This window comes from Arachis hypogaea, chromosome 18 (assembly GCF_003086295.3).
Source record: "Arachis hypogaea cultivar Tifrunner chromosome 18, arahy.Tifrunner.gnm2.J5K5, whole genome shotgun sequence".
NCBI lineage: Eukaryota > Viridiplantae > Streptophyta > Magnoliopsida > Fabales > Fabaceae > Arachis > Arachis hypogaea.
Genome location: NC_092053.1, coordinates 98,463,747 through 98,471,997, shown reverse-complemented (window position 1 = coordinate 98,471,997; position 8,251 = coordinate 98,463,747). Strand labels below are relative to the sequence as shown.

The 8,251-nt window shown below is 41.3% G+C and overlaps 1 non-coding gene across 1 annotated transcript; it reads right to left on the bottom strand.

Moving 5' to 3' along the window:
* Positions 1 to 394: 394 nt before the first annotated feature.
* On the bottom strand, positions 395 to 502 carry LOC112774438 (small nucleolar RNA R71). Its single transcript, XR_003188930.1, has one exon. It is a non-coding gene; the product is annotated as a small nucleolar RNA R71 (small nucleolar RNA).
* Between the last annotated feature and the right edge of the window lie 7,749 nt (positions 503 to 8,251).

Below are 8,251 nucleotides of genomic sequence, written 5' to 3'. Positions count from 1 at the left end.
GGCAACCGAAAATAATAATAATATAAGGAAGATGCTTGGTGACTTTACTGCACCTAATTCCAATCTACATGGAAGAAGCATCTCCATTCCTGCCATTGGAGCAAACAACTTTGAGCTGAAACCTCAATTAGTTTCTCTGATGCAGCAGAACTGCAAGTTTCATGGACTTCCATCTGAAGATCCTTTTCAGTTCTTAACTGAATTCTTGCAGATATGTGATACTGTTAAGACTAATGGAATAGATCCTGAAGTCTACAGGCTCATGCTTTTCCCTTTTGCTGTAAGAGACAGAGCTAGATTATGGTTGGATTTTCAACCCAAAGACAGCCTGAACTCTTGGGATAAGCTGGTCACGGCTTTCTTAGCCAAGTACTTTCCTCCTCAAAAGCTGAGCAAGCTTAGAGCTGATGTTCAAACCTTCAGACAGAAAGAAGGTGAATCTCTCTATGAAGCTTGGGAAAGATACAAACAGTTGACCAAAAAGTGTCCTTCTGACATGCTTTCAGAATGGACCATCCTGGATATATTCTATGATGGTTTATCTGAGCTATCAAAGATGTCACTGGACACTTCTGCAGGTGGATCCATTCACCTAAAGAAAACGCCTGCAGAAGCTCAAGAACTTATTGACATGGTTGCTAATAACCAGTTCATGTACACTTCTGAAAGGAATCCTGTGAGTAATGGGACGCCTATGAAGAAGGGAGTTCTTGAGGTTGATACTCTGAATGCCATATTGGCTCAGAATAAAATATTGACTCAGCAAGTCAATATGATTTCTCAGAGTCTGCATGGAATGCAAGCTGCATCCAACAGTACTCAAGAGGCATCTTCTGAAGAAGAAGCCTATGATCCTGAGAACCCTGCAATAGCAGAGGTGAATTACTTAGGTGAACCTTATAGAAACACCTATAACTCATCATGGAGAAATCATCCAAATTTCTCATGGAAGGATCAAAAGCCTCAACAAGGCTTTAATAATGGTGGAAGAAACAGGTTTAGCAATAGCAAACCTTTTCCATCATCCACTCAGCAACAGACAGAGAACTCTGAACAAAATGCTTCTAATTTAGCAAATTTAGTCTCTGATCTATCTAAGGCCACTGTAAGTTTCATGAATGAAACAAGGTCTTCCATTAGAAATCTGGAAGCACAAGTGGGCCAGCTGAGTAAAAGGATCACTGAAATCCCTCCTAGTACTCTCCCAAGCAATACAGAAGAGAACCCAAAAGGAGAGTGCAAGGCCATTGACATAAGCGCCATGGCCGAACCTGTGAGGAGAGGAGAGGACGTAAATCCCAAGGAGGAAGACCTCCAGGGACGTCCAGTGATCAATAAGGAGTTTCCCTCTGGGGAATCAAAGGACTCTAAGGCCCATCTAGAGACCATAGAGATCCCATTGAACCTCCTTATGCCCTTCATGAGCTCTGATGAGTATTCCTCTTCTGAAGAGAATGAGGATGTCACAGAAGAGCAAACTGCCAAGTTTCTTGGTGCAATTATGAAGCTGAATGCCAAATTGTTTGGCATTGATGCTTGGGAAGTTGAACCTCCCTTGTTCATCAATGAACTAAGTGATCTGGATCAACTGACATTACCTCAGAAGAGACAGGATCCTGGAAAGTTCATAATACCCTGTACCATAGGCACCATGATCTTTAAGGCTCTGTGTGACCTTGGTTCAGGAATAAACCTCATGCCCCTCTCTGTAATAGAGAAACTGGGAATCTATGGGGTGCAAGCTGCTAAAATCTCACTGGAGATGGCAGACAGCTCAAGAAAACAGGCTTATGGACAAGTAGAAGATGTATTAGTAAAGGTTGAGGGCCTTTACATACCTACTGATTTCATAATCCTGGATACTGGAAAGGAAGAGGATGAATCCATCATCCTAGGAAGACCCTTCCTGGCCACAGCAAGAGCTGTGATTGATGTTGACAGAGGTGAAATAGTCCTTCAATGGAATGAGAACTCCCTTGTATTCAAAACTCAAGGATCTCCCTCTGCAACCATAGAGAGGAAGCAGGAAAAGCTTCTCTCCAAGCAGAGTCAACCAGAGCCCCCACAGTCAAACTCTAAGTTTGGTGTTGGGAGGCCACAACCAAACTCTAAGTTTGGTGTTGAACTCCCATATCCAAACTCTATGTTTGGTGTTGGAGAGTCTCAACAAAAGCTCTGCACATCTGTGAGGCTCCATGAGAGCCCACTGTCAAGCTATTGACATTAAAGAAGCGCTTGTTGGGAGGCAACCCAATGTTTATCTAATTCTTATTTTTATTGCTTTTCATGTTTTCTTAGGTTCATGATCATGTGGAGTCACAAAATAAATATAAAAATTGAAAACGGAATCAAAAACAGCAGAAGAAAAATCACACCCTGGAGGAGCATCTGTCTGGCGTTCAAACGCCAGAACAGAGCATAGTTCTGGCGCTGAACGCCCAGAATGGGAGCATCCTGGCGCTGAACGCCCAGAACAAGCATGGTTCTGGCGTTCAACGCCAGAAATGGCAGCAAAAGGGCGTTGAACGCCCAAAATGGGCACCAACCTGGCGCTAAACGCCCAGAGTTGTGTGCAAGGGCATCTTACATGCCTAAATTGGTGCAGGGATGTAAATGCCTTGACACCTCAGGATCTGTGGACCCCACAGGATCATCTCAGGATCTGTGGACCCCACAGGATCCCCACCTACCTCATCATCTCTCTTTCCACTCATGATCATCCCTTCTTTTTTTCCATTTACCACTCACATCCATACACCCACTACCTTCAAAAATTCAACATCTCTCTCCCACCCAATCCCACCCATATGGCCGAATACACACTCCCATCCATCTCCTCCATATCTTCTTCTTACTCTTCTATTCTTTCTTCTTTTGCTCGAGGGCGAGCAACATTCTAAGTTTGGTGTGGTAAAAGCATAGCTTTTTTGTTTTTTCCATAACCATTGATGGCACCTAAGGCCAGAGAAACCTCTAGAAAGAGGAAAGGGAAGACAAAAGCTTCCATCAAGGGTCTATAGCTCAGTGGTAGAACATTTGACTGCAAATCAAGAGATCCCTGAGATACCTCAGGGGATACATTTCCTTCCACACAATTATTGGAAGCAACTAAGGGTGGAACATCAAGAGCACTCCATCATCCTTCATGAAATCAGAGAAGATCTAAAAGCAATGAAGGAGGAGCAGCAAAGACAAGGAAGAGACATAGAAGAGCTCAAGGACATCACTAAGGTGGACTCATTCCTTGTTCTTACTCTCTCTGTTTTTCGTTTTCTATGTTATGTGCTTATCTATGTTTGTGCCTTCATTACATGATCATTAGTAGTAGTAACTTTGACTTAAAGTTATAAATGTCCTATGAATCCATCACCTCTCTTAAATGAAAAACTGTTTTAATTTAAAAGAACAAGAAGTACATGAGTTTCGAATTTATCCTTGAACTTAGTTTAATTATATTGATGTGGTGACAATGCTTCTTGTTTTCTGAATGTATGATTGAACAGTGCATATGTCTTTTGAAGTTGTTGTTTAAGAATGTTAAATATGTTGGCTCTTGAAAGAATGATGACTAGGAGACATGTTATTTGATAATCTGAAAAATCATAAAAATGATTCTTGAAGCAAGAAAAAGCAGCAAAGAACAAAGCTTGCAGAAAAAAAAGGCGAAAAAAAAAATAGAAAGAAAAAGAAAAAGCAAGCAGAAAAAGCCAATAACCCTTAAAACCAAAAGGCAAGGGCAAATAAAAAGGATCCCAAGGCTTTGAGCATCAGTGGATAGGAGGGCCTAAAGGAATAAAATCCTGGTCTAAGCGGCTAAACCAAGCTGTCCCTAACCAGGTGCTTGTGGCGTGTAGGTGTCAAGTGAAAACTTGAGACTGAGCGGTTAAAGTCAAGGTCCAAAGCAAAAGAAGAGTGTGCTTAAGAACCCTGGACACCTCTAATTGGGGACTTTAGCAAAGCTGAGTCACAATCTGAGAAGGTTCACCCAATTATGTGTCTGTGGCATTTATGTATCCGGTGGTAATGCTGGAAAACAAAGTGCTTAGGGCCACGGCCACGACTCATAAAGAAGCTGTGTTCAAGAATCATCATACTGAACTAGGAGAGTCAATAACACTATTCGAAATCTGAAGTTCCTATAGATTCCAATCATTCTGAACCTCAATGGATAAAGTGAGATGCCAAAACTATTCAAGAGGCAAAAAGCTATAAGTCCCGCTCAGATGATTGAAGCTCTGTTTCATTGATAGTTTGGAATTTATAGTATATTCTCTTCTTTTTATCCTGTTTGATTTTCAGTTGCTTGGGGACAGGCAACAATTTAAGTTTGGTGTTGTGATGAGCGAATAATTTATACGCTTTTTGACATTGTTTTTAGTATGTTTTTAGTAGGATCTAGTTACTTTTAGGGATGTTTTCATTAGTTTTTAAGTTAAATTCACATTTCTGGACTTTACTATGAGTTTGTGTGTTTTTCTGTGATTTCAGGTATTTTCTGGCTGAAATTGAGGGACTTGAGCAAAAATCAGATTCAGAGGTTGAAAAAGGACTGCTGATGCTGTTGGATTCTGACCTCCCTGCACTCAAAGTGGATTTTCTGGAGCTACAGAACTCGAAATAGTGCGCTTCCAATTGCGTTGGAAAGTAGACATCCAGGGCTTTCCAGAAATATATAATAGTCCACACTTTGGCCAAGAATTGACGACGTAAACCGGCGTTCAACGCCAGCCTTCTGCCCAAATCTGGCGTCCAGCGCCAGAAAAGGATCCAAAACCAGAGTTGAACGCCCAAACTGGCACAGAAACTGGTGTTCAACTCCACAAATGGCCTCTGCACGTGGAACACTTAAGCTCAGCCCAAACACACACCACGTGGGCCCCGAAAGTGGATTTATACATCAAATACTTACTCATGTAAACCCTAGTAGCTAGTTTATTATAAATAGGACCTCTTACTATTGTATTAGGCATCTTTGGATTATCTTATGATCCTTTGATCACGTTTTAGAGGGCTGGCCATCTCGGCCATGCCTGGACCTTCACTTATGTATTTTCAACGGTAGAGTTTCTACACTCCATAGATTAAGGTGTGGAGCTCTGCTGTTCCTCAAAGATTAATGCAAGTACTACTGTTTTCTATTCAATTCTTCTTATTTCGCTTCTAAGATATCCATTCGCACCCAAGAACGTGATGAAGGTGATGATTATGTGTGACGCTCATCATCCTTCCCCCTTATGAACGCGTGCCTGACAAACACTTCTGTTCTACATGAATTAAGCTAGAATGAGTATCTCTTAGATCTCCTAACCAGAATCTTCGTGGCGTAAGCTAGAATGATGGCGGCATTCAAGAGAATCCGGAAGGTCTAAACCTTGTCTGTGGTATTCTGAGTAGGATTCAATGATTGAATGACTGTGACGAGCTTCAAACTCGCGAGTGCTGGGCGTTAGTGACAGACGCAAAAGGAGGGTGAATCCTATTCCAGCATGATCGGGAACCGACAGATGAATAGCCGTGCCGTGACAGGGTGCGTGAGCATATTATTCACTGAGAGGAGGGGATGTAGCCACTGACAACGGTGATGCCCTTGCATAAAGCCAGCCATGGAACGGAGTAAGACAGATTGGATGAAGATAGCAGGAAAGCAGAGGTTCAGAGGAACAAAAAGCATCTCCATTCGCTTATCTGAAATTCCTACCAATGATTTACATAAGTATTTCTATCCCTATTTTATTATATTAAATTCGAAAACACCATTATCACTTTATATCTGCCTGACTGAGATTTACAAGGTGACCATAGCTTGCTTCATACCAACAATCTCTGTGGGATTCGACCCTTACTCACGTAAGGTATTACTTGGACGACCCAGTGCACTTGCTGGTTAGTTGTATCGAAGTTGTGACAATTATGTATTGAGATCAGAGCACCAAGTTGCTCACGTTGCCGGGGATTGTTTGAGCCTGGACATCACAATTTCGTGCACCATGACCTCAGAGCGGTTGCTAGTGGGCAGTATAGAACGCCCAATGAAGTCCAACCAGCCTCTTGCGACTGGTTTGAGATCTCCTCTCTTGAGTTGGTTTGGGACACCTTTTGAATTGGTTATCCACTTAGTTCCAGGGAGGCATATGTCCTCTAGAACTTGGTTCAACCCCTTATCTACTCTCAGCATTCTCCTATTAAAGGATTCTGGATCATCTTGTAGTTGAGGCAGTTTGAAGACCTCTCTTATTTTGTCCAGGTGGAAGTAAATAATCCTCCCTCTGACCATAGTTCTGTAGGTATGAAAGGCGGTTCCAGTTATTTTCTGCTTATCTGTCAGCCACAGATTTGAGTAGAATTCCTGAACCATGTTTCTTCCAACCTTTGTCTCAGGATTAGCTAGAATTTCCCGTCCTCTATTTCGAATTTGCTCTTGGATCTCCGAATATTTGTCTTCTTTCAGATCAAATTTAACTTCCGGGATCACTGACCTCGGACCCATTATTTTGTGGTAATGGTCTGCATGTTCTTTGGTTAAGAACCTCTCTTGATTCCAAAGACTCTTTAGAGTATTCTCTTTCTTGCCTCTTGAGTTGGTTTATTTTCCTTTAGGAGCCATGATCTTAATGAGTCTTAGCTCGGTGATCACGGGAAAACACACCAAACTTAGAGGTTTGCTTGTCCTCAAGCAAAAGAAAGGAAAGGAGAGAGATAGGAGGAGAAGCAAATTCGAATTGTGAAAAGGTGGGGATGGCTGAATGTGTATGTATAAGTGGAGGGAATGGATTTCGAAAATTTGAAAAATATATGACATAAAGATATGATTGGTGAAAAAAAAATAGAACCATGATATGAAAAATATGAGATTTTTAAATGGAAAAGATATGAAGAGGTTAAATCTGAAAATTTGTTGATGCATCTAAGAATTAAGGGATGATATGATGAGTTGGAAAAGATTTGGAAAGAAATTGAGAAGATATTTGAGTTTTTGAAGAAGATTTGGGAAGGATTTGAAAGAAATTTGAAAAGGGATTTAGAAAATTGTTGAATTTTTGAAAATTGAAGGTGAATGATGAAAATTTGTAACATGTTTATGCAGAAAATTATGAGTCAAAACATGAAAATTTGAAAAATTTTGATGTTGAAAACAAAATCCTCTCTCCCTGCCTTTCTGGCATTAAACGCCCAGAATGGTATCCATTCTGGCGTTTAACGCCCATATATTGGCCATTGTGGGCATTTAACGCCCAGCCAGGTACCCTGGCTGGTGTTAAACGCCAGAAATCTTTTGTTACTGGGCATTTTTCTGAACGCCCAGGATGCTGCAATTCTGGCGTTAAACGCCCAGAATGGTACCCATTCTGGCGTTAAACGCCCAGAATGGTACCCATTCTGGCGTTAAACGCCCAGAATGGTATCTTTACTGGTGTTAAACGCCCAAAATGCTCCTTACTGGCACTTTCTTGCCAGTGAGCTACTTTTCTCTGCTTTTTGCACTGAATCCTTCTGTAACTCTATGAATTCTAATGGCTGGGTTGCCTCCCAGTAAGAGCTTCTTTATCGTCTTTAGCTGGATCTTGACTGAGCTTTATTCTAGTCTCAGTTTTGAGCATTCTTGCTCAAAATTACTTTAAAGATAATGTTTGATTCTCTGTCCATTAACAATGAACTTTTTGTCAGAGTCAATATCCTGAAGTTCAACATATCCATAAGGTGACACACTTGTAATCACATATGGTCCCCTCCACCGGGATTTCAATTTCCCGGGGAATAGTCTAAGCCTAGAGTTAAACAGCAGAACCTTCTGTCCTGGTTCAAAGACTCTAGATGACAGTTTCTTGTCATGCCACCTTTTTGCTTTCTCCTTATAAATTTTTGCATTTTCAAAAGCATTGAGTCTGAATTCCTCTAGCTCATTCAGCTGGAGTAATTTTTTCTCTCCAGCTAACTTAGCATCCAAGTTTAGAAATCTGGTTGCCCAGTAGGCTTTATGTTCCAGTTCCATGAGCAGATGACAGGCCTTGCCATACACAAGCTGGTATGGAGAGGTTCCTATAGGAGTCTTGAATGCTGTTCTGTATGCCCACAGAGCATCATCCAAGCTTTTTGCCCAATCCTTTCTATGGGCAATTACAGTCCGTTCCAAGATTCTTTTTAGTTCTCTATTAGAGACTTCAGCCTGCCCATTTGTCTGTGGATGATATGGAGTTGCTACTTTGTGGCTAATTCCATATCAGACCATAGCAGAGTAAAGATGTTTATTACA